We start from the raw sequence: 26,199 nt of genomic DNA on the forward strand, positions 1-26,199 counted from the left end.
TGATGATCCATAACTGCCTTCTGAGATGGTCAGTAGAACATGAAAGGTAGGTAGATGGACAGAGCCCTAGACTGGCCGGCTGACCAAGCCAGCGTTGGGTATATACCTTTGCTTTTCAGTCTTATGCCTTTGTTCCAAAGACTGTAACATGAGAATAATAATTCCAGTTCATTCCACCTCACCAAGGACAAGGAGGAGGTGAATGCACTGCCAATGGTGAGTCTGCGGGTGAGCCGACACACTGCAGTGATCCACTCTCAGGCCCCTCTCAGCAACATCCCCGTTGTGGCAAAAGAAATAGCAGATTTGGGGACACCTGGGTAGTTCAGTCTTTTTGGCATCTAACTCTTGATTTTGCCTCGGGACGTGATCTCAGGTCTGAGATTGAGTCTCATGTAGGGCTGTGCCCTTGAGGTGGATTTTCCCTCTTCCTCCTCTCCTCCTCCCACACCCCACCCTCAAATAAGTAAATAAATCTTTAAAAGAAAATAGCAGATTGGAAACTCCTGCAGAAGCCTCCTTGTAGGGTCAATGCTCCTCACCTACTTATACACTAAGAGAGCTGCCCTTCCCTGGGGCAGGGGAGGGACCTGGCAAGACAAGCCAAACTGCCCAAGCCTTATCTAGGTCACCTTGAAGCAGAATAAGCAAAACTTCATCCAACCACGTCTCCCTGAGCACAGAACAAAGGGACAGAGATGAGACTAAGCAGCAGGGAACAATTTATTACTCCCCCACCCTGAGCCCTCCCACCCTCCCACAGCCTACTGCTCTCACTATCTAATCGTTTTTTTTTTTTTTTAATTTTCATGCTTGTCTTTCCCTGAAAATGGGTGAGTGACTTATAGTCAGGGATCTTTTCATGTTACACAAGAAAAATACAAATACATTCATTTTCCTTGTTAAATAACAAAAAAAAAAAAAAAAGGGAAGTTCTCTTTGATCCTTTTTTTTGTTCTGGCACACCCAGGGGGTAACCTCTATCAGTAGAATGAACGTAGAGACTTTTTCTATGTATTTCAGCGAATGGGGTCATACACATACTTACCTTACACAAATTCAGTTTTAGCCAAAACAGAGCAAAACAAAACAAGACTCTGATCCACATAACGAGTCGATCAATGGCCTGGAGAAACGTAGGGCGAATGACATAATCCCTCAGTTAAAACCCGGGTCCCTCAACTGTCCTGTGCTTCTCAGAGTGGGACCATTTCACCACCCCCAGAGATGATTTTAAATATCTTCAAAGATAATTCTGATAATACTTGATTTTTGCTCTAAACATTAACTTTTGAACCCAACTCCTATTGAAAGTTGTACTGTATACACGACATTGCCGTGATGCCCAGCGCAAGTCCTGAGATGGGGAAAGTCAGTTCACATGTTGGATCCACAAAATGAAGTCTGTCCCTTGGCCCAGCCCATCTGAGGCCATTAGGGAAACGTCTCACTGTTTAAACAACCTAATGCCAATCACAGTCTTCCAACTTAGCAAAAGTGGACGGCTGATTCTTACGGTGTTAGAGGTCACCCTGGAGTTGGCGCAACCAGCTCAGAACTGCCAGATAATTCTCCTTCAGATCTGGCCACGTGACAGAAACAGCCGTGGTCAGAGAACCCCCAAGCTCCTGCCCAGCTGTTCCTGCGTGGAGCAGGGCAGAGCTGCACCGAGTTGCTAAGGACCCATTGTGCGAACCTTTTAGTCCTAGCAAAGGCTTCAAAGCCAGAGTGGTTCCTCCCTTGGAGCAGGAGAGAAAGTGGGGATCGGAAGGGCTGCTGGAAATCATCTAACCCAGTCATGTCACTTAGATTTTCGTTTTCAATTCTTTCAATTTGCAAATGAGGAATTTAAGGCTGCGAAGGGGAACTGTCTAGGGGTGCCTGGGGGCTCAGTTGGGCATCTGCCTTCAGGGTCCTGGGATCAAGCCCCATGTCGGGTTCCCTTTTAGCAGGGAGTCTGCTTCTCCCTCTCTGCCGCTCCCCCCTGCTTGTTTGCTCTCCCTCTCTCTGTTTCTCTCTCTGTCTCTCTCTCTCTCGAATAAAAAAATAAATAAAATCTTTAAAAAAATAATTTAAAAAAAGGGGGAAGTGTCTGGTTGGAGATCACACATTTGCGTTAGTGAAAGAGGGGAAATGAGAACTCAGGCCTTCTCACTTCTAATTCAGTGTTCCTTCCTGAGCACTGTGCTTTGGAAGCACCAGGAGAAACAAAATTAAACCATGTTCTTTACCACCAGACTTCTGAGTCTTTCACATGCTAATATGTAGCATTTCTTTCTGAGACTTGAATATAGTTTTCAGACATTCCCAAACTTTTTGGACCAGATTACTTTTTTAATGCGGTGTCTATTTACATTCTCCAAAAGAGTATTAAAGGATTCTTCATAACAGCTTAGGCAACGTGGCCCCACACCATGCTGTTATGGTTAAGTGCTACGCACAAAAAATTACCCATCCATGATCCCCGCAATCCATGTCGTTGTGCAGCACTGATGCGGAGACCCGGGATACTCAGCTGCTGGCAAACATCATCTGTCCTTCTAAATATCAGCAGGGAACTCTGCATCTCAAAATGCAGAAGTGTGTGGGGCGGGGAAGGGGGAACATGCCCAGGACAAGGGTCAGCTCTTCTCTGACTCATCTCAACGGATCTGGGGTTTAGGGCTGCTCAGCCTTCACTCCACGTGCAATGATTGTGCTGCTGTGATGTGTCCTAGATTCTTCTAGGCCTTCAAGGACATCACAGTCTAGGAAGGGAACATGCATACCAAGGAGTGAGCCCTGTGGTAGAGGCATGGCAGGAACATGTAACGAAGCAAAGGTAAAGGGAAGAGGAGGGAAACAGGGAAAAGTTAAGGGCTTTCGAGAAGGGGACAGGAAGGTGGTGAGGATGACTTCCCAGAGGGACCCGGGCCCGGTCCCGGTGAGTCAGCCACCTCCCCAGGTCCGCTAGGATTCCAAGCTGCCGGGTGAGCAGATGGCCTTTTGAGGTGTGGGGCTTGGAGGAAGAGACGGATGCGACTGGATTCCACAGTAGCGTCTTCTCGGCCTACACCTTAAGGATGGAGCCCTAGTGCCCCCCGCAACCCGAGGAGCCACACTGATTGAGACGGAGAATAGAGACAAACCCATCCTCCTAATTCTTTTTGTAGTTAAGATAATTAGACTCTGAGATGTGACTGATACAGCCCAATGTATCAGCGGGAGAACCAGGAGGAGACAGCAGGTCTCCTACGCCTAAGAGCAGCTTCTTTTCTTTTCTTCTTCTTCTTTTTTAATCTTTCAGTTAAGTAATCCAAGCCGAGAGAAACCTCATTGCTTGTGCCCATTTATTCCGTCAGCACGCATTTCTTCATTCTCTTCTGTAAATTTGGTTTTAGGAACTGAAGATTCATGGATGACTAAAACCTGGTGTCTGTCCTAGAGAAGCTCAAGTCAAAAGGTAGGGACATGACTCGAGACTCCAAGGAAGGCTCCTGTGGCTCTGGGGACCGAGGGCATGCTGGCTGAAAGGTGATGGTCCTTACTGCAGCTGTAAATGATTGTTGCCTGAATATTGGCTCAGGGCTGCCTCCTTAAGATTTTTTCAAGAGAGGCCAGAAATCTAGATTTTTGAGTAAAATATTCTGATTTTTTAAAACACTGTGAGACTGGGGTGCCTGATTGACTCAAGTTAAGTGTCTGCCTTCGGCTCAGGTCTTGATCTCAGGGTCCTGGGATCAAGCCCCAAGTTGAGCTCCCTGCTCAGTGGGGAGTCTGCTTCACCCTCTCCCTCTGCCACTCCCACCCCACTCATGTTCTCTCTCTCTCTCTCTCTCTCTATCTCAAATAAATAAATAAAATCTTTAAAAAGAGTAAATCACTGTAAAGCTCAAACAATATGTATCTGCAAGTGAATTTGACTTACTGCTGCCATTTTGTGACTCCTCTTCTATGCAATTGTTCTTACTATATTACTCAAAGATCTCCCAGGGGGCTTCTTAAAAATACAAACTCTTAGCTGCATCCCAAGATATTTGGAATCAATAGGGCCAGGCTGGGATCCTTAAAACTCTACCTATCATAAAAATTCAAATGCAAGTGGTCCATAGACCACACTTTGGGTACCCTGATCTAGCTGCCATATTTTCCACTTAGAAGGTTTCATCTCATCCTCTATTTTTTTTTCTATTTTTTTTTAAAGATTTTATTTATTTATTCATGAGAGACACACACAGAGAGAGGCAAAGACACAGGCAGAGGAAGCAGCAGGCTCCACGCAGGGAGCCCAATATGGGACTTGATCCTGGTTCTCCAGGATCAGGCCCTGGGTCAAAGGCGGCACTAAACCACTGAGCCACCCGGGCTGCCCTATCTCATCCTCTCTTAATCCTGGGTCCCTGACAGAGGACTTATACAGCTGATCCAATGAAGCTGTAGATCCATTAGGAAACACTATTCTGGAGGTCAAACCTCATACATTTGGTTCATCTCAGTGTTGACAAGCATCTCATGCAAACTCAAGAAGGAACAGCAAAGACAAACACAGGAACGGAGCAGAGATGCATAGATAGTCTAGAGCAGAAAGCCAGAATGGGAGAAGCTAGGGAGACTCAGGAAGTCGAAGTTAACTGCTGCATTCAGCGGAGGTGTGGGCCTCAGGAGAATCACCCACTATTACACACTGACTATAACCCCTGTTCCTAGCTCTCAGTTGTTTATTTAGATATTTGGTACATTGGGAGATGGCCCAGGAGCCTATTAGAGGTGAAATGATTTCCCGGATTGCCGCAACAGGTCTTCTTCCCTACAAGTAGACCACCTGATTTAAACCTTCACCTAAGAGTAATTGTTCAGGGCCATTTTTGGATTCTCAGCTGGGCGCAGTGTTCTTTTCCTTTTTCTTCTTTTTTTTTTTTTTAAGAGATTTATTTACTTATTTTAGAATGAGAGAGCATGTGAGCAGGGGCAGGGGGCAGAGGAAGAGGGAGAGAATCTCAAGCACAGTCCCCGCTAAGTGCAGAGCCCTACACGGGGCTTGATCTCATGACCCTAATCACAACCTAAGCTGAAACCAGGATTCTGACACTTAACAGACTGAGCCATGCAGGCATCCCACAGTCTTCTTTTTTCATAGGGCATACGCTTCAAGGAGAGAAGTAGAGGCCACAGGGAAAACACAACAGCAAGGATTGCGTTGGACTGGCCCCTGTCTACTACACCAGCCCCATCTCCATGCCTATACTATTCCAGCAGTCCCCAGCTGTGTGGTTTTCACACTCACAATACTGCTTCTCATCTCCATGTCTTTGCTTGTACTGTCTTTTACCAAAACCTGGGATGCAATTTATCTCCTTTCAATCCTCCTTCACCAGGTTAATGCTTACTCATCATATAAGATCCTTTTAGGCGCCATCTCCTCCAGGAGATGAGTTATTTCTAAACTCTACTGACTGCCAGGCTGGTCAAGTTCAGCTATCTGTGCTCCCATGATGCCCTTTCCACAGTTACCACTCCAACTCCATTACCACATCTGATTCTATAACCTGCTTAGAGATGCAACTCTGTCTTTGAGCTATAAGCTCTTATGTGCAGGGATGCTGCTTATTTATTTCAGTATTTCTAGAGTTTATTCCAGTGCCTGGAACATAGGAGGGGCTCAATAAACATTTATTGAATAGATGAGGTTAAACTATGCAACCTAGCTATGCAAACTGGGCAAATCACTTAACCTTCTAGAACCTTTATTACTTATTTATTTATTTATATTTATTTTTTTAACCCTTTTTTTTTAATATTTTATTTATTTATTCATGAGAGACACACACACAGAGAGAGAGAGAGGCAGAGATACAGGCAGAGGGAGAAGCAGGCTCCATGCAGGAAGCCTGACATGGGACTCGATCCCGTGTCTCCAGGATAATGCCCTGGGCAGAAGGCAGTGCTAAACCGCTGAGCCACCAGGGCTGCCCAACCTTCTAGAATCTTAAGATTTCTTTATCTTCACAAGAAGGGAATGATTCCTCCTCTGTAAAACAGTTAAGAGAACTAAATGAGGCAATGCTTGTAAAAGCATTTAGCATAGCATCTGGCTAATAGGACATGATCAATAATTTTTTTCTTGGAGCTAAAAAAGAGTTTAAGAAGTTAACTGTCCCAGTCTCTTGCTTTCATCATCAAAAACCACTAAGCCAGTCTCCTCATGCTGCTGGATAAACACCATTTTATTATTTATTTTATTTATTTATTTTTTATGATAGTCACACACAGAGAGAGAGAGAGAGAGAGAGGCAGAGACACAGGCAGAGGGAGAAGCAGGCTCCATGCACCTGGAGCCCGACGTGGGATTCGATCCCGGGTCTCCAGGATCGTGCCCTGGGCCAAAGGCAGGCGCCAAACCGCTGCGCCACCCAGGGATCCCTAAACACCATTTTAGATTTAAGGACAAAGATGGTAGCTACATGCCTCTTTCTGAGGATGCATCCTAGGGTTTCAGTCCAAAGAAACAACTCTCTTAAGTGAATGGTCTCCAGAGTGCACTCAGACTGGGTTGCACCTGAGTAGATGAGAACAGTTTTCTTTTCTTTTGTTTTGTTTTTTTGAGAACAGTTTTCATATGAAAGTCACATGATCTTTTTTACCTAGACTCTCATGAAATAATAAACACTCCAGACTTGCACCACTCTGTAAATCAGGAAGGAGGGGGTGCCTGGCCCAAGACTCTTGATCTCAGGGTTGTAAGTTTGAGTCCCATGTTGTGTGTGGAGCCTTCTTAAAAAAAAAAAAATTTTTTTTAATAAACAAATCAGGAAGGAAAAATAAAGCAGAATCAATGGTCCCAGACTGATTCTGTTTCAAGAAAAGGATATTATTTCTAAACTCTCACCCTTAAGGTAATACCTATTTGCTTTTGTAATGGGCAGTAGAGGAAGAGTGAGTAGGCACAGAAGAAAGAAAGAGGGTAGGTTGGGTAAACTGGCTGTTGTTTCACTGTAATGACTTAAGTGAACTATAATCAACATATCATATTGGGTCTATCAGTGCTTGTGCCAAGTGGGGATGACATATCCCCTTCTGTGACTACAGCAGATGCTGCCTAAGTGTCTAGACTCTTTCGCATTCAGCGCCAATGCAGTCTCAAGTTGTTCTCAACATGGCATATTTGATTGATCAGCTGGCTAAGAGCTGAACCCATTCCTGCAGTTGGTAGTGTATGGACTTGGGAAACAGGCAGCTCTAAATTCAAAGTTCAGCTTCAGCACATACTAATTGTGTTGTCTTGGGGAAACCCTTTGTATTGCCTTGTACTCTTGAACTTCCATTTCCTCATCTGTAGAATGGGACAATCTTCACAATGACACTGCAAGATTGGTAATATTATTATCCCTGTTTTATAATATAGGAATTTTTACAGTTTTATAGTGTGAAGTGTTTTTTTGTGTGTGTTTGTTTTATTTAAGTAATCTCTACCCCCCACGTGGGGCTCAAACCTATGAGCTGGAGATTAGGAGTTGCACACTCTTCTAAGCTAGCCGGATGACCCATTTTCCCTATTTTAAAGATGAGAAAATCTGAGGCATGGACAGGGCAAAATAGAAACAGAGAGAGCCAGAATTCAAAGCCAGAGGTCTATTTTCAGAGCACTTTCTGGTAACTGCAAAGCTACTCTCCTCTCAGGCTGGTCCAATGCACTCTAGGAGCTGACAGGCACAAAACTGCCAGACTCAGATGCCATATTTAATAGAGAGTTTATTAAGAGGCAATTTCCATTGGCTGAAACTTTAGCTCTGGCTAGAGGCAGTTTATTTTGTCGTAAAATAAGAAAAGCTGTGGTGGAAATACCTGTTGGATTTGAGAATATAAAATCTCAGATCATATTCAAACTATTTGGCCAAGAAGTTGATTTTTTTTTTTTTTTTTTTTTTTTTTTATGATAGGCAACAGTGAGAGAGAGAGGCAGAGACACAGGCAGAGGGAGAAGCAGGCTCCATGCACCGGGAGCCCGACCTAGGATTTAATCCCGAGTCCCCAGGATCATGCCCTGGGCCAAAGGCAGGCGCCAAACCACTGCGCAACCCAGGGATTCCAAGAAGTTGACTCTTGAAAGTAACTCAACTGATAATGGAAATATGAGAGTCAGAGATCACCTAAATAACCCAAACGCCTCTGAATAAAAAATGTGCCATGAGTTAACGTTGCTAAAGTCACCATCCATGTCAAGATGATTACATAGTGACAGGTTAAGAGTAAAAAAAGAAGGTAAATTGTAACTTGAGACTGAGCCATTTTAAGTGAGCTAATATTTGTAGAACACTTAGGACAGTGCCTGACACCTAGTAAACACAATTTAAATGTTTCGCAAATAAAATATAGCCAAGGGTGTGTGGGAGGAGACCTAGTTAGAAGCAACCATGCTGGAGTGCCAGTTAAGCTTCTTTTTATATCTTTCCCCTGCACTCGCCTTAGAAAAATCATTTCATTTCTGAACCTCAGTTTTCCTATCTGTCCAATAAAAATTAATAAATTTTTATTATAATAAAGATTACAACAATAACTCAAGAGGTTTGTTTTAAGAACCAAAGAGACAAAGAAAAAAAAAAGAAGGGATCCCTGGGTGGCGCAGCGGTTTGGCGCCTGCCTTTGGCCTAGGGCGCGATCCTGGAGACCCGGGATCGAATCCCACATCGGGCTCCCGGTGCATGGAGCCTGCTTCTCCCTCTGCCTGAGTCTCTGCCTCTCTCTCTCTCTCTCTCTCTGTGACTATCATAAATAAATAAAAATTAAAAAAAAAAAAAAAAAAAAAGAACCAAAGAGACAGTGAAATATTAGGGATGAAGGTATGTCATTTATAAACTATATAGCACTCTATGAACGTCATTACTATTCTTATTATTCCTTATTCAGAATTCCTGCAAGCAAAAGGTCTGGAGACATGTCATGAGACAGAGAATCAGATTTCCTGTGCTAGTGCCCAGGATTCTCTGCCCTTCTCCCAGCCTCCTCCCTGGCACAGCTCTACCCCTAGCTGCACACCCGGCCAAGTAGGGAGTAGAGGAGGGCTGTATGTCCCCAGCACCCAGAGGTGGAACACAGAGTGCTCTCTCTCCCTCTCTTGCAGAATCAAGGCTGTGCAGAGTTCTGGAGTTAGGTGAATAGTGTGCCAGGTTGGCCACATTCAGGATTAGATAGACTTTGGGGGACTGCCCTGAGAACCTGATGACCCAAGGTAACCTCATTTCTCTGGACACTTGGCATTGTGAGTTTTACACAACTGGCTTTACAAATACACTTTGGACTACACAGGCTATTCTAAAAGTGAGGACTGCTTGTACAGAACCAAATTGAACTGCTTGAATTATGTATGGTGTGTACTTTTGAAAAGAATATAAAAACATGGCATTAATATAAACTGAGATGTTACCCCACAGGGGATTCCCTTTTCTTTTTCTTTTTTCTTTCTTTCTTTTTTCTTTTCTTTTTTTTTTTTTTTCTATTTTCTTTTACTGTCTGGGAGAGAGCCATAGTTACCTATTGATTTGTCTCTAGGATTCAATCCAGGGGGAAAACCAAAGTGACTCAACAATAATATGTGAAAGACAAGATTCCAGGGATGCTATGTGTAGGAATTAGCTGCCACTAAGAGTAAAAGGCAATGTAAAGCCAACAAGGAAAAATGGAACTAAAAGGTAATGATGAGGCTGGCTGGCTGGGTGAGTCAGTAGAGAATGTGACTTGATCTCAGTTTGTGAGTTTCAGTCCCACGTTGGGTATGGAGATTACTTAAAGATAAAAAATATTTTAAAAATAAAAAAGGTAGGGATCCCTGGGTGGCGCAGCGGTTTGGTGCCTGCCTTTGGCCCAGGGCGCGATCCTGGAGACCCGGGATCGAATCCCACGTCGGGCTCCCGGTGCACGGAGCCTGCTTCTCCCTCTGCCTGTGTCTCTGAGCCTCTCTCTCTCTCTCTGTGACTATCATGAATAAATAAATAAAATCTTTAAAAAAAATAAAAAAATAAAAAAATAATAAAAAAGGTAGTAAGAAGAAAGGTTTGATAAGGTACATGAATTCAGGAGGGGAGCAGAAACCTACAGGCTCATGGGGACCCTTTACAAATACAACTTTTAATCAACTTCCCAGTATGCCATCAATAGTGGAGATCGGATTATTCCTGTCTGGAAATATTTAGAACAGATTTTTTTTTTTTAACTTGAAATAATGTGAGATTTTTTGCTGGGGATGGGGGTCAGCAGGCTCTACATCCATGTGGAGCCCAACACTGAGTTCAAACCCATGGCCCTGATATCATGACCTAAGCGGAGATGGAGTCAGATCCTTAACCGTGAGCCACCCAGGCACTCCTAATGTGAGAAATCAATTGACATGAGATGTTATTTTCTTTTCATCCCCTGTAACTCGAGTAGATAAGTATTCATAACCCACTTATAATAGGTTAGAGAACTGATCTGTAGAGATGGTATGTAGTTTGCCCAGGGTGGAGCAACTATAGAATGACAGAGCCAGGACTCAGACTCAGAATTGTCTGAGTTCAGTCCATGGTCTTTCAACCACACTGTGTCACCTCCACCGCACAGCTTTATGAGGGAGTCACGCTACTGAACTCACAAAGGGTTGAAAGGAAGAGAATAAATCTAGAAAGTAGAATAGAATTTGGTTTTCATAGATTTAATAGGGGCGATCTTAGAACGATACCTTCACCTGTCTGACCACTGATGGACATTTTATCGGGGAGATGCCAGTCTTTCTGGTTCTCTTACTCATAAAAGAATTATTCATATATTTAACATATATTTGTTGCGCTACATATTTCTCCAGGCAATAGGTTAGAAAGACAAGAAATAGTGCTATGCTCCATAACTTACATATATGTTTTATATATACACATATAATATGTATAAAATTTCTTTTTTAAAATATTTTATCCTTTTGTCAGAGAGAGAAAGAGAGAGCACAAGTAGGGGGAAGGGCAGAGAGAGAAGCAGACTCCCCACTGAGCAGGGAGCCCCGACATGGGGCTTGATCCCAGGACCCTGAGATCATGACCTGAGCTAAAGACAGATGCCTAACCAACTGAGCCACCCAGGTGCTCCTATATATTATTTTCTATATATCAAAGAAACCTAGCTGCTCTGTGGGACTTACTTTCCAGTGGGGACTGTAGGGGACCAATTGAAAGGGCACTATTGGTGCTGCATTAGAAGCATGGGAGACATTAAGAGATCACTGCTTTGGTCAGCATCAGCTATTATTCCTAAGGCAAATTCACACACATATGCAGATGAGGCATTCTAGGGGAACAAATTTCCATCATGTTCAGTATATTTTCATATTTCAAAATTGTCTTGGCAACAGGTTTATACCATATACCAACCTTCACACCTGTTCCAGCCTGGGGCAAAAACGAAGTACTGAGATTGGGCTCAAATCCTGAGATGACTCTGATCTCCCAAAGACATAGGATATCCCAGCTGAAGTACCTGACTGTGTTCCAAATGTCACAGAAGGTCTCGTGGAACTGAGGACTGTAGATGGTCTTTATTATTATGAGCAGGACCATCTTTAGTGGGGTTTGAGCCCGAGATTAGACATGGGACCTCTCTTCCCCTAACCCAACATTTTCATATATGTGAATATGGCTTGAAAGATCAAGTACAGGGGCACCTGGGTGTTTCAGTGGTTGTCTGCCTTTGGGTCAGGTCATGATCCTGGTGTCTTGGCATCGAGTCCCATATTAGTCTCCCCATAGGAAGCTGGCTTCTCCCTCTGTCTATGTCTCTGCCTTTCTGTGTCGCTCATGAATAAATAAATAAACAAAATATTTTTAAGAAATCAAGTACAGCCTAAAAAAACACCAACTAATAGATACAGCATTAGAATTGTACACTTGTTAATACATTACTTTACTCATTCATCTATTTATTATTATTCAGTCTCCAGTAGGGCCTGTGCTTCAGTGGTAAATATGAGATAAGACACCTCTCAGCTCTCAAGAACATTCATTCTATTTGGGCAGACAGATGTGAACATAGCTTTGTGCAGAGTGTCCTAAGAGCCCATCGAGGCTGTTGAAACAAGCAGGCTTACATTTTCTGAGGGTAGAGGGGGATGGCAATGCTCAAATTTGATTTTGAGAAAAAGGCAGAGGTACTGAAAGCAGAGAGCAGAGTAAGTGCAAAGCTATGTAGCTGTGAAAGAAACTGATAGGTCGGGCAGCCTGGGTAGCTCAGCGGTTTAGCAGCGCCTGCAGCTCAGGGCGTGATCTCGGGGACCCGGGATCGAGTCCCACGTCGGGCTCCCTGCATGGAGCCTGCATCTCCCTCTGCCTGTGTCTCTGCCTCTCTCTCTGTGTCTCTCATGAATGAATAAATAAAATCTAAAAAAAAAAAGAAAAGAAACTGATAGGTTCAGAGGATTGATGCAAGTCACATGTGGCTGGAAAGCAGAACACAGGCATGGGAGCTGAGGCTTTGGAGGAGAAGAGGGAGAGATCATGAGGGCTAGTACACATGCCAGGGAGCTTGGCACTTAATGAATAGATAATGAGGCATAAACCACAAGAAAGCTTTAATTCCCAAAGTGCCACCATCCTATTTGCATTTTTCATAATCACTGAGAAAGCAGTGAGACCAATTATAAAAGGCAAGAGTAAAGGAAAGGGACTACTTGGAAGTCTATAGTGATAACCTGACACAAGTAATATGAAAGCATTTTCATTATCCAGAATTTAAATAATACAGAAACTATTCCAGGAACAACACATTATCCTACTAATGGATATTTAGGTTGTTTCTAATTTTTTTCATTATTAACAATATGCTTGCACAGATGTTCAATAAACTGCTTTATAAAAAAGATTACTTCTCAATATAGTCTTTAAGAAAACCAGATTCCCATCTTCTTGGCATGACTAAATAGATTTTTGGAGCATTAAAGGATGGATAAGCTGATAACTCTAACGTTACTTTAGGCCCAATTAATATCAGCCAAAATATGACTAAGCCCAGGCATATGTGATAGAAATGCAATATATTTTTCCTAGGAAGGCTTGTACCTCAAGAGGAATCTGGTGATAAAGAAGGGAAGTCAGTCTAAGTGGAAAAGCCTTTCAGAGCAATGCAGCCCATGAAGCTGATGGTCCAGGCAGCATCCAGGAGGTGGTGTCCCACCAAATGACCACATTGCTCCTGTAGGCAGGCTGCAAGAGTAGATCATAGAAGGTCATTGATTTAAAACAATGACCACTTTCCACTTTATTCTTTCTGTAGCACCTCTCAAAAAAACTGAAATCCTAGGAGCACCTGGGTGGCTCGGTCTGTTAAGTGTCTAACTCTTGATTTCAGCTCAGGTCATGATCTCAGGGTCCTGAAATCGAAACCCCCATGTCGAACCCTGCATTGGTCTCTATGCTCAGCAGGGAGTCTGCTTGAGGATTCTCTTCCTCTTCCTCTGCCCCTCCCCTGGCTTGCATGTATGTGTTCTCTTTCTCTAAAATGAATAAACATATCTTAAAAGAAAAAAAACTGAAACTCTTACGAGGCTAGAGGTCAGATTTGTTTGAGGTCACACCTTCCTCAGGTTTTGTAGATAGATCAGTATTAATTCTCTGCCTAAGCCCTACAGGGGGAAAGAATTCCCAGTATCTTCCTTATAGATTCATCTTAGGATTCCCCATACTTTCATAGTCAAGGATAAACCCCAGTATCTCCCACCTAAAGCCGAGATAGGTTTTCGTCATTCAAATCTTAAAGACAAGGCTAAGGACAGGAGGTCAGTTGTGATACTAAAGTTATGACATCACAGACTATGGAACTCAAGACAGGCATAGAAGCTTTTGAGCCTTGGGCTAGACTAGAACTGTCTGTAAAGATTCATATCTAGTAGGTTAGTATGTGAAGATGTAGTAATGGCTAGTTCTTCTGACTAGTCATATAATTTAAAAATTCTCTTTCCTGAGAAGACAGAAGTTTCCTAAGAAGTATCTTAAAACCATAGTGGAGGATCCATGTTTGACTGTTTCAAATGACTACCAGCCCATACTTAAAGAAGATTTTTTAGGGGATCCCTGGGTGGCTCGGCGGTTTGGCACCTGCTTTGGCTCAGGGCGTGATCCTGCAGTCCCGGGATCGAGTCCCACATCAGGCTCCCTGCATTGAGCCTGCTTCTTCTCCCTCTGCCTGTGCCTGTGCCTCTCCCCCTCTCTCTGTCTCTCATGAATGGATAAATATAATCTTAAAGAAAAAAAGATTTTTAAAAAAATATTTTATTTTTAAGTCATCTCTATGCTGAACACGGGCCTTGAACCCACAATTCTGGGATCAAGAGTTGCATACTCCACCAACTGATGCCCCAAGAAGATATCATTCTCTCTAATTTGCAGAAGAGAAAAATCATGGGAAAGGACAATGGTATACTCAAAGCAGATTTAGCCAGAGATTTTAATCTACTTGCAACTATGTTCTCACAGACAGGTCATTCTGAAGCCCTCCCTTCTTACATCTATTTTTTTCCTGACCGATGGAGGAGAGGAGAGCCCAGTCCTCTTGACTGTGTTCCAGTTGTCTGTCTCTCATATCTCCACATGGGCTGGGATATTTGGAACAGCAAAGACTATACTGTTTCAGCTCAGCCACTGACTTGTTGGGTGAGTATTTAACATTAAGGCTGGTAGGCCATAGGATAGAGAAATGCTACAGCCATGGGCTTTTAGCCAAATTTCTAAAAACATCCTTCAGAGGGCAGCCCTGGTGGTGCAGTGGTTTAGTGCTGCCTGCAGCCCAGGGCGTGATCCTGGAGACCCGGGATCGAGTCCCATGTCAGGCTCCCTGCATGGGGCCTGCTTCTCCCTCTGCCTGTCTCTCTGCCTTTCTCTGTGTGTGTGTGTCTCTCATGAATAAATAAATCTTTTTTTTTGTTTGTTTAAATTTTTATTTATTTATGATAGTCACAGAGAGAGAGAGAGAGGCAGAGACACAGGCAGAGGGAGAAGCAGGCTCCATGCACCGGGAGCCCGATGTGGGATTTGATCCCGGGTCTCCAGGATCACGCCCTGGGCCAAAGGCAGGCGCCAAACCGCTGCGCCACCCAGGGATCCCTGAATAAATAAATCTTAAAAAAAAAAAAAAAAACCTTCAGAAATAGGTAGAGAAATACAAACCGGGTGAGAATGGATATAATCTGCCACACCAGAGTTCTGATTGATTGGATCCATGTGCATCCAGAGGGCAGACTCTACTCAGGCTCAGTCCTGGTCAAAATTATGCCCATGACTTGAATGGGTACAATAGTGATAACCTGATGATTCTGTAGCTGATGTGAAGCCAGAGGAGATAGTAAATAGAGAGGATATCAGAACCAGAATCTGAAGGGAGCTCAATAGGCTGGAGCAATGGGGAGAATCTGGCAAGATGAAAGTTGACAGGCAAAAAAAGCCAAGTACACAGGCTTGAGAAGATGGACTTTTCATAGGAAACATGTAAAGGACTTAAGCATAGGTTCATGTACATGAACAGAGAAATGCACTAAGATGAATAAAAGCTATCATTATAGAAGCATAATGTCAACAGTAAGGGAGGTGATTGACCTGATCTATTTGATACTAGTGTGGCCACATCTACAAATTTACTTCTCAGATTCTAGGCACACCCTGTAAGAAAACAAATATTAGGGTATACACAGGACAGTAAAAGCACTTGAAATCATGTCTTAAAAGGAATGGTCAAAGGAATTCCCTATTTTTCCTAGTATCAAAGATTTTTATCTAAAAGAAAAAATATTAATGGTGACATGACTTCTGCCTTGAAATAGCTGGAGCTCTGACATACAGATGTGGGATGAATGTGGGCCATTTGGCAGGCACATATTGGGAGGAAGGCATCCCTCAGAGAATAATAGAATAGATGATGCCAAGACTCCTTCCAGTTAAGAGAGGCTGTGGCCTTGTCCTTCTGGCATGTCACAGGACCCCTATGAGTCTTATTTTCTCAGATATAAAATGATATCCGAGCAGAACTCTGATCTCCAAGCTTTTTTTCTGCTCAGATTGTGTTTCTGTATCTCTTTTTCTTTGAATTTTCCCACAAGGGCGGCAAGTGGGAGTTAATACATCCTTGTCCCAGGCTACCCAGTTCCATTAAATGACAGCAATGGGAAAAATGCGCCGCTCCAGGGAAGACCATGGAAGAGAGAACCTGCTATTACAGTTGAATTGTGTCCCAACAAGATTCATATGTTGAAGTCTTAATCCCCCAGTACTTTAGAATGTGAGTGGTTTTGGAGAGAGGGTCTTAAAAGTAGTAATTAAGTTAGAATAGGTCATATTGGCCTCATCCAATAAGAATGATGTCCTTTATAAAAAGAGAAAATTAGGACACAGACCTGTGAAGACACAGAGAAGTGATGGCCCTCTGCGATCCAAGGTTGGTTCAGAAGAAACCAATCCTGCCGACACTTTGATCTCAAACTTCTAGCCTCCAGAATTGTGAGAAAATGGATTTCTGTTGTCCAAGCCACCTAGTCCATGGTACTTTGTTACAGCAGCCCTAGCAGATCTGTAGACCTGCTATTTTCACATCTCCTCACATATGGCAGGGAAAAGAGGAATGGAAGATTTTGTTTATGAAAACCTCTTTCCCAAAATGTCAAACTATAGGGGCCCCTGGGTAGCTCAGTCAGTTGAGTGTCTGACTTGATTTTGGCTCAAGTCATGGTCTCAGAATCCTGAGATTGAGCCCCATATGAGGCTCCACGCTGGGTGTGGAGCCTGCCTAAGATTCTCCTTCCGCCTCTGCCCCTCCTCCACCCCTGCCCCACTCACTTGGTCTCTCTCTCTCTCTCAAAAAAAGTGTCAAATTATAAGGATACTGGTAGGATTTATCCTTAGATTTCATCCATCCTTCTCAGAAACATGAAACTTTTTCTTTAGTTGAAGATTTTTATTTATTTATTTATTTATTTTTTATGATAGTCACAGAGAGAGAGAGAGAGAGGGAGAGAGAGAGGCAGAGACATAGGCAGAGGGAGAAGCAGGCTCCATGCACCCGGGTCTCCAGGATCGCGCCCTGGGCCAAAGGCAGGCGCTAAACCGCTGCGCCACCCAGGGATCCCTAGTTGAAGATTTTTGCTGTTAGAACAAACTTCACACCACAGATCCCAAACTGGTGACCCAAACAGGTTGAATTACAAACATGCTCTGTTGGGTCCCCACATATTAAAAAAAAATTTAATATAGTAGTGAATACTTGAAACTTGAGGAGCTTTCACATTGAAGCCCATATTTCTGGCTTCTCTTAGAAAACTAGAAGATTCAGCTTCATGGGCCTTCCCTGTAATAGTCTGTTGGAGTAAAGAAGTGGTCCTTTCTTTAGATGGGGCATGTATTCTCCACTTGCTACTGTCCCTACCTGGACTACTGCATTCATTTACTGACCCTGTTCAGCATCTGTATCAGTGATTCTTGTCAACGAAAAAGGCCAAAAATCTGTCTCTCTTTACCTCGCAGAAGGTCACCACAGAATTTCCCCTTAATGGGAAGAGGTATGTAAGTTTCATTTTTTCTTTGCCTTTTGTTCAACCAGCAAAGTCTATATCACATTTGGGTCTTTGGATCCTGATGAAAAGTTGAGTGTGAAATTGGGAGCATGTTATCATGAGAACAGGTTGTAGGAGCATGGAGAACTCAGGTTTGGGGAAGGCTGAAGACAGGAGATTAGAGGGCTAGCTGATCTTGGCCTCTGGCATCCTGACCAGATGCTCCGAGTAATTAGCATCCTGGCCTGCCTACAGTATTGCATTCACAAAGGATAAGGCAAATTGCCAAAAACAACAAAGAAATTGTTCTTGCTTGAAGTCTCCAGGATGGAAAGCACACAGAATCACACCTGCATGGCTGAGGACACTATCTCTCTTGAGGTGCTTCCTTGAGATGAATTGATGCTATTTAACTACAGTCTGCATGAAATGTCTTCACCTCCTAGAATGTGTTCTCCTCCTAGAACATAGGAGAAATTGGTTTAAAATCTGATTAAATTCTAAAACATTTGGAATAGTTCCGAAGAGCTAAAGCAGATTTTGTTGCAAGTGAAAGAGCTACGAACAACTATCATAGTTGTAAAGAGAACAGCTCATGACAAAGCCAGCATTTCCTCAAAAGATGGGAGGAAGGAGCAGAATGTCCCTTGATGCCATGTCTATTGTATTGAGCAACTTTTCTCAAAGTTGTATGTATGGTTGCATCATAGCACTTTAAGGATGACAGGAGAAAGAGAAGAACTCAGAGAGAGTTCACCATGCCTCTTTCTGATCAAACAAGGGTCAGGAAATGGAGAAATACTAATAAACCCCACAAAGACACACCACTCACTTCTCATATAGTGATCAAGGGAAGATTTCCTTGCTGGAAGTGTCTGTATCTTATGGCTTGCAAGACTGACACATGATCCAGGTGTGAGCTTTCTACTTGAAATCCAGCAATGTGAAATGGAAAATAGGGCTTCCTAAGAACCTAATTCAAGGCAAAGCTGTACTTAGGTCCAGATAGAAGCTCAGTCTGGGACAACCGGGGTGGCTCAGTGGTTTAGCACCACCTTTGGCCCAGGGTGTGATCTTGAAGACCTGGGATTGGGTTCCACATCGGGCTCCCTGTGTGGACCCTGCCTCTTCCTCTGCCTGTGTCTCTGCCTCTCTCTCCTCTCTCTCTCTCTCTCTCTCTGTCACTCATGAATAAATAACTTTAAAAAAATCAGTGTTTTTCAATTTTATCTAATCGTAGCAAGAAAAAATTTAAATCCTGTAACACTGATTAATGTCCTGCAATATTGTGTGGAGCACAAATTGAAAAGCGCTACTCTCATTTTTGCTTTCTTTTGGTGATGGGATGGTTTTTTCAAAAGAGATATTTGGTGTATGTCCTGTCAGGTAGATCACTGTTTTCCTTTCAACTGATTCATTTGATGGGAACAAAAAATTTGCACGCTGACCCACATGAGTGCTCTCCAGAATTCATGCCTAGGTGATTTTCATACTAGAGCATTAGTTGGTGATGGAAACTCTCCTTTCCTATGGCATTCACTATTGGCGATGGAAAAGGACATGTGACTCCAGTGGATTGTGCACTTTTATGGGCTGCTGCCTGCAAAAGACTACCTGCACTAGCCAAGGGAGTCTAAAAATGGACGAGATGAACATATCACATTGAAGGGACGTGTGTGCTTTTATAATACAGGTTGTTAATATTTTTATTTATGAAAGAAAGAGAATGCAAGAGAGAGCACGGGGGCGGGGGACAGGAAGGGCGGCTCAATCCCAGGACCCTGAGATCATGACCCGAGCTGAAGGCAGATGCTTCATTTTTTTTTTTTTTTAAGATTTTATTTTATTCATGAGAGACACCCAGAGAGAGGCAGAGACATAGGAGAGGGAGAAGCAGGCTCCATGCGGGGAGCCAGCCAGATGCGGGACTTGACCCCAGGACCCCTGAGCCAAAGGTAGCCGCTCAACCACTGAGCCACCCAGGTGCCCCGATGCTTCATTTTATAATGAAGCATTTTACTTTTAAGAGCTAATTTTACTATCTGCTGGGTATTTAAGTGAAATACTTGTACGCTCAATCAGGATTCAGGACCCAAAGAATGGGAGAGGAAAAAAAAATCTCATTTTATCAAAATGTGAAAACAAAAACAAAAACAAAAACAAAACAAAACAAAAAACAAAATGTGAGCACAGCAGCTGCTCCATTCTCTTCTCCCCCCACCCCCTTCCCTCCTGCTCTCAAAGGTACTGAGCGGGTCTGTTTTTCACTCCCACTACGAGCTTTGAGCTGGGCAGGGGAGTGTGTCCAGTGAACTGCTCGCGTCCGGCGCCCTTAGCAGAATCACCCCCAGCGGAGTGGGAAATTGCAAAATGGTTTCTGCCTGAACTGAAAGTCCGTTTCACCACAGCAGCAGTAGCATCTTTTTTTTTTCTTTTTTTTTTTTTTTAGTAACATCTATTTTGAGTGTGAACACTTTGTCCTCTCAGAATTCGCCTTCCTTTTCCTTCCTCCCCCTGAGCCTCTTGGCCATTTTTGGTTATTTTTGTTGTTGTTGTTAATTTTTTGGTTTTTGGTTTGTTTTAAAGATTTTATTTATTTACTCATGAGAGACAGAGAGAGAGAGGCAGAGAGACAGGCAGGGGGACAAGCAGGTTCCCTGCAGGGAGCTTGTTGCAGGATTCGATCCCAGCACCCCAGGATCACGACCTGAGCCGAAGGCTGATGCTCATCCACTGAGCCCCAAGTGCCCCCCTTTTTTTTTAAGGGTGGGTCTGCAGCCTTCTTCTCATGGTGCCTATCGTGGGACCGTGGAACAGTACTGTTCGCACTGCCCCTCTCCCCTCTGCCCTGCCCCGTTTTTCGTGGCTGGTCCACAGTGGCAGGCTCGCAGAGAAAGCCGTCTCTTGCTCCAGGGGAATAAATCACCCTTCCCTCCCCTGAGGTCAGGGTTAGAACAAGAAAATAGCCAGTTCCGTGCTGACTGGATACCAGCACTGTGCTAAAAACTTTATATTTTCCTATTTCATCCTATTTCCATTCTACAGATGAGAAGGCTGAAGCCCACCAAGGTAACTTGCCCACAGTCAAACACACTAAGTGGCCCAGAGCTGAGATTTGAAGGCTGAGGCCCAAATTCATGTTATCGGCCACGGTAGTGAATTCATTCATTCCTTTGACGGGTGTATCAGGCAGTTCAAGTCCTGGCGGTACAGGAGCGGGAACAAAGGACTAGGTCTTTCCTTATGCAGTTGCCTCGCCAGTGAGGAGACCGAAAATGCACAGCAAAGCCTGTAAGGTCAGGTGTTTAACTAAAACAGGGTAACAGGATCAAATGAAGTGGGGAGGGGTGGCTCCTCTGCCCAGAGGGGTCAGGGAAGGCCTCTGTGAGATTCCACTGGAAGAGGGATCCCCCTCTGCTCCTGCATTTTCTCACTGACACCCCCGTGCTGGTGATTCCAGCTAATGTCCCTGGGACTCTGTATTGACAGACGCTGGCAGATCTCTCTTGATCAGGGTACCTCTGGAGAAGTCCATTTCCTTTGGGAGACAAACCTGGCATTCTTTCACAGAAATACGTTGGAATATGTCTTCAGAAATCTGCTGGTTGCCATGTTGTCAGAGTTGTCCAGAAGAAAGGTGCTCTCACCAAACAACACCATCCGTTTTCCTTGGCAGGTAAACCCTATTCCAATGACAATGGGTAACAGTTGCCAAGCACTTACCATGTCATGCGTCAGATATGGGTTTAAGGGTTTTACATGTGTCATTTCATTCCATGCTGACAATCACTCCAAAGGAAGATTGTCTGAACTTTGGCTGCCATAATAAAATACCCTCAACTGGGTGCCTTAACCAACAGAACTTCATTTTCTCACAATCCTGGAGGCTAGAAGTCCAAGATCAAGGTCCCAGCATGGTTGAGTTCTCTTGAGAACTCTCCTCCTACCCTATGGACAGCCTCCTTCTCCCTGAGTCCTTTCGTGGTAGAGAAAAAGACAGGAAGAGGGAGGATGTGAGTTCTGTGATGTCCCTTATTATAAGAGCACTGATTTCATCATGGAGTCTGTCTAAACCTAATTATCTCCAAAGATCCCATCTCCAAATTTCTTTTCTTTTTTTTAAGAGAAAGAGAAAGTGTGCACTAGTGGGGGGCAGAGGGAGAGAAGGGAGAGAGAATCCTAAGCAGGCTCCACATCCAGTGCAGAGCCCAGTGTGGGGCTCAATCTCACCACCCTGAGATCATGACCTGAGACGAGATCAAGAGTCAGACAATTAATTGACTGAGCCATCCAGGTGCCCCTGGGTGTAAAACTTTTTAAGCTGAATGTTAATAAAATGTTCTTGATCACTATGCTATGCAGCTTCTTTCCATGTGAAGGATGTACACTCAACTCTTCACAGAGATGAACACATCCTTTTTTGAAGGATTTCAAAAAAAGTGCACTTATCTTCTGTGTTCAAATCATATGCTCTCCTTTCTCTTTAGACATTGAATGAAATAAACTCAGACCCTCTGGTACAGCAAAGGTTTTTGCTTTTAAAAAACAAAATATCTGTCAATCAACTTTCCTGACTCTGACTCCATGAACATTATGTAAACTTCTGATAAAAATTTAGCTTATCCTGTTGAGTGTCTTGCACAAAAAGTGTAAATACTCAAACCTGAACACTCCGGACTGCATTTTTCATTATTAACCCTTGTCTTTCCAGTTGCTACATGTCATCTATTGTGGATTTGGTTAGATGAGCTAGTCCCCAAATCTTAATCACCCTGGGAGCAATGACAAAATAGTTCCTGGGTCTCCAAAACTGAAGACTTTCCCAGACTCCATGTTGTCTCTTGTCCTTGGCTTAGCATGTTCCTCTTCACACCAGCCATTGATCCAATGAAGGTATACATTCACAATACTTTTCCTTGATTGGAATCTGGATGATCATTGATTAGAGTGGCTTACTTTTACAGCTGGCTGACTTCATTGATTATATAGAGATCTTCACCTTGATCAGAATTGGACTAGAGGGGTGCCTCAGTGGATCAGCTGGTTAAGCGCCTACCTTCAGTCCAAGTCATGATCCTGGGGTCCTGGGATTGAGCCCCATGTTAGGCTCCCTGCTCATCTGGGAGTCTGCTTCTCTCTCTCCCTCTTCTCCTCCCCCAAACTCATGCTTTCTCTCTCTCTCTCTTAAATAAATAAATAAAATCTTAAAAAAAATTTTTCGACTAGATTTCTACAAAAAAAAAGAAAAAGAGTATCAGACTATAAAACGATTAACTCTAAATCCTATAGTGATTACCATTTCTTACTGGACAGAGGAGTTTGGAACTTATTTCAAAAATAATGAAAGGTCTTTGAAGGGTTCTGATTTTCAAAAGGGCACAATTGGCCTTAACTTACTTTTTTGGGGCGCCTGGGTGGCTCAGTCAGTTAAGTGTCCAACTCTTGATGTTGGCTCAGGTCGTGATCTCAGGGTCCTGAGATGGAGCCCTACATCAGGCCCCATGCTCAGTGGGGAGTCTGCTTGAGATTCTTTCTTTCCCTCTCCCTTTGCCCCTCCCCCCACTTGTCCACACATTTTCTCTCTAAAAACAACAACCACCACAACAACAAAACCCTCAAAGGGGCAGGAGTGGAGTTGTGAAGAACAGACTGGCATTGAGAGGTCTGTACGAATATTACTGCACTATTTCAAATTCAATGTCAACTGACTTTCAGTGCTATAGTCATCCCACACCCGCACAGCTGTGCTCACTTCGGCAGCACATTTACCACACCCATACAGCTTGGATCCACTTACTTCCCTATCCCCTTTTCCATCACCCTAATCCAAGCCATTATCACTCTCACTTCATTTTCTATAAAGTCTCCTAACGAGTCTCCCTGCTTCCTCTTTTTCTCCCACTAAAAATCAATCCACTATATGGCAACTAGAGAATTTTTTTCAAAAAAAGAACTTTATTTTGATGCAATTCATGCACCCTAAATTGACCCATTTAAAATATATAATCAAGTGGATTTTAGTATATTCACAAAATTATGCAACCGTTGCAAGTGTCTTATTTCATAAGATTTTATTTTAAAGTAATTTCTACATCCAACATGGGGTTCAAACTCACAATCCCAAGATGAAGAGTTGCATGCTCTACTGACTGAGCCAGCCAGGCACCCCAAAAGTGTCTAATTTTAAATCATTTTGATTACTCCTCAAAAATTCCCATACCTAATAATAGTCGTTTCCCATTCCTCCTCCCTCTCAGCCCCTATCAACCACTAATGTACTTTCTGCTTCTACAGATTTGCTGATTCTGGACATTTCATATAAATGAAATCGCACAACATGTGGCTTTTTGTGTCTTGCTTCTGATACTTAGTGGAATGCTTTCAAAGTCTTTGTTGTAGCATGCATCAGCACTTCATTCCACTTGATGACCAAATAATGTTCAATTGTATGGACATATCATATTTTACATTTCCACCAGGAGCGTGTGAGGAATCCAGTTTCTCCACATCCCTCATCAACATTGGTTATTGTCTACCTTTTTATTATAGCCATCCTACTGGTTGTGAAGAACCACCTCATTGTAGTTTTGATCTGTGTTTCCTTGGTGAATAATGATGTTGAGACTCTCTCAATAGACTTACTGAGTTTTGGTATATCATCTTTGAAGAAAGGTCTATTCAGCTCCATTGCCCATTTTTATTTTATTTTTATTTTTAATTTTTATTTATTTATGATAGTCACACACACAGAGAGAGAAGCAGAGTCATAGGCAGAGGGAGAAGCAGGCTCCATGCACCAGGAGCCCGACGTGGGATTCGATCCCGCGTCTCCAGGATCGCGCCCCGGGCCAAAGGCAGGCGCGAAACCGCTGCGCCACCCAGGGATCCCTCCATTGCCCATTTTTAAATAGAATTATTTATCTTCTTATTAATGAGTTGTTAAGAATGCTTTACATATTGTAAATATAAGTTCCTTATCAGATATATGGTTTACAAATATTCTTTTCCTATTGTCTGATTGTTTCTTTTTTCTCACTTTTTTAGTGGTATTGTTTGTAGCACCAAAAGCTTTAATTTTTATGAACCCTAATCTAGCTACTTTTTTCTTTTGTTTCTTATGGTTTGATGTCATATCTAAGAGACTTTGCTTAACTTTAGGTCATGGAGATTTCCTCCTCTGTTTTTCTTTAAAAATTTTTTTAAATAAAAAAAATTTTTTTTATTGCCCTCCCACCCCAATCCGCCCTCCTCCTCTGTTTTTCTTTTAAGAGTTTTATAGTTTCAGCTCTTATATTGATGCTTTTGATCCATTTTGAATTAGTTTTTGTGTAATATTGAGGTAGGGGTCCAATTTGATTCTTTATATAGATAACCAGTTGACCTAGCACTATTTTTTGAAAAGACTGGAGAGATCTTTTTAAAACATAGATCAGATCACAACTCTTCTCTGATTAAAGCTTTTAACTTTCCTTTGCACTTACAATAAAATCCAAATTTCTCTACCTTCCTTTTCACTCTCATTTTGTGCAGCTTTCTCTTGCTCACCATGCTGCCCGGTCTCCCATTTAGCAGAACAAATGAAGTTTACTTTTCCTTTAGCTCCCTCATCTTTCTTCATTTCTCACCTTAAATTTTATCTCCTTATAGACTACTTTTCTCAACTTTTCTCCTAAAGTAGATTCTCCATCCCATCTCACTCATTTCTTATATCATCTCCTATAATTTTCTTCATAGCTTTAATTGTCTCTATACCTGCATTTATTTTACCACTTTACTTTTTTTACTAATACTTCTTTGCATTTTCCATAGTGCTTTGCATACTGTAAACATTCAATGTTTACAGTGATTGTATACACATTCAAGTCACAAATCATGTTATTAGAAACTAGAATTTATAATTAATTCTGAAACTAGAATTTATAATTAGGATATAAAAAAAAAATCACCTGTCAAGACCAATTACTCTTTACAGACACACAAAAAACAAAGTCTAAAGAGTTTAAGAGTTGTCTGGGGTCAGAAAGAGTACCCAGCTTTGATTTTTGAGAGTTCTGATTTCCATACTGATTTGCCCCATTCCAATGTCATGTGTGTTTTGCAGAATTACTACAATGAAGAGGAGTTTTTGGGTAATTTCCTTTTTTTGGGGGGGGGCTGTAATTTCTTATAGAAATTTATTTATTTATTTATTTATTAATAAATAATTAATTAATTTATTATTTTATTTATTTATGACATTATTTTTCTTTTTTTTTTTTTTTTGACATTATTTTTCTAAGGCTGCTTTCTAAAATGCCTGGAAGGGGCCCTCAAATTTTTTTTGGGGGGGGCTGTAATTTCTTATAGAAATTTTTATTTATTTATTTATTTATTTATTTATTTATTTATTTATTTATTATTTTCTTTATTTATGACATTATTTTTCTAAGGCTGCTTTCTAAAATGCCTGGAAGGGGCCCTCAAATGGTTTCCTTGGAGGGGCTGTAATTTCTTATAGAAATTTATTTTTATTTATTTATTTATTCATTTATTTATTAATTATTTTATTTACTTATGACATTATTTTTCTAAGCCGGCTTTCTAAAATGCCAGACAGGGCCCAGCCAGGAAGGCCGGAAGTCTCCCACCGCCTTGCCCCCTCTGCCCTTTCCCTTCTTCCGGGGCAACCGCCCTGG

The 26,199-nt window shown here is 42.5% G+C and overlaps 2 long non-coding RNA genes across 4 annotated transcripts in view; one reads left to right on the forward strand and one right to left on the reverse strand.

The window, feature by feature from the left end:
* The window catches only part of LOC144305074 (uncharacterized), a 49,549-nt gene extending 35,760 nt beyond the window's left edge, over positions 1-13,789 (reverse strand). The window contains exons 1-2 of the long non-coding RNA XR_013372116.1: positions 13,708-13,789; positions 13,050-13,193 (exon numbers count right to left, since the gene is read on the reverse strand). This is a non-coding gene — a long non-coding RNA (uncharacterized LOC144305074). The remainder of the gene's footprint in view (positions 1-13,049; positions 13,194-13,707) is intronic.
* LOC144305073 (uncharacterized) lies at positions 865-24,488 on the forward strand. Of its 3 annotated transcripts, XR_013372114.1 has the most exons (6): positions 871-2,821; positions 3,381-3,442; positions 14,463-14,639; positions 17,288-17,530; positions 21,095-21,200; positions 24,263-24,488. It is a non-coding gene; the product is annotated as an uncharacterized LOC144305073 (long non-coding RNA). The 3 variants fall into 3 exon arrangements; XR_013372113.1 differs by having other exon boundaries at positions 865-2,821; positions 17,288-21,200; XR_013372115.1 differs by lacking the exon at positions 24,263-24,488 and adding an exon at positions 23,819-24,235 and having other exon boundaries at positions 865-2,821; positions 17,288-21,200.
* Positions 24,489-26,199: the final 1,711 nt, after the last annotated feature.

The sequence above is a fragment of the Canis aureus genome, chromosome 35, assembly GCF_053574225.1.
Source record: "Canis aureus isolate CA01 chromosome 35, VMU_Caureus_v.1.0, whole genome shotgun sequence".
Taxonomy (NCBI): domain Eukaryota; kingdom Metazoa; phylum Chordata; class Mammalia; order Carnivora; family Canidae; genus Canis; species Canis aureus.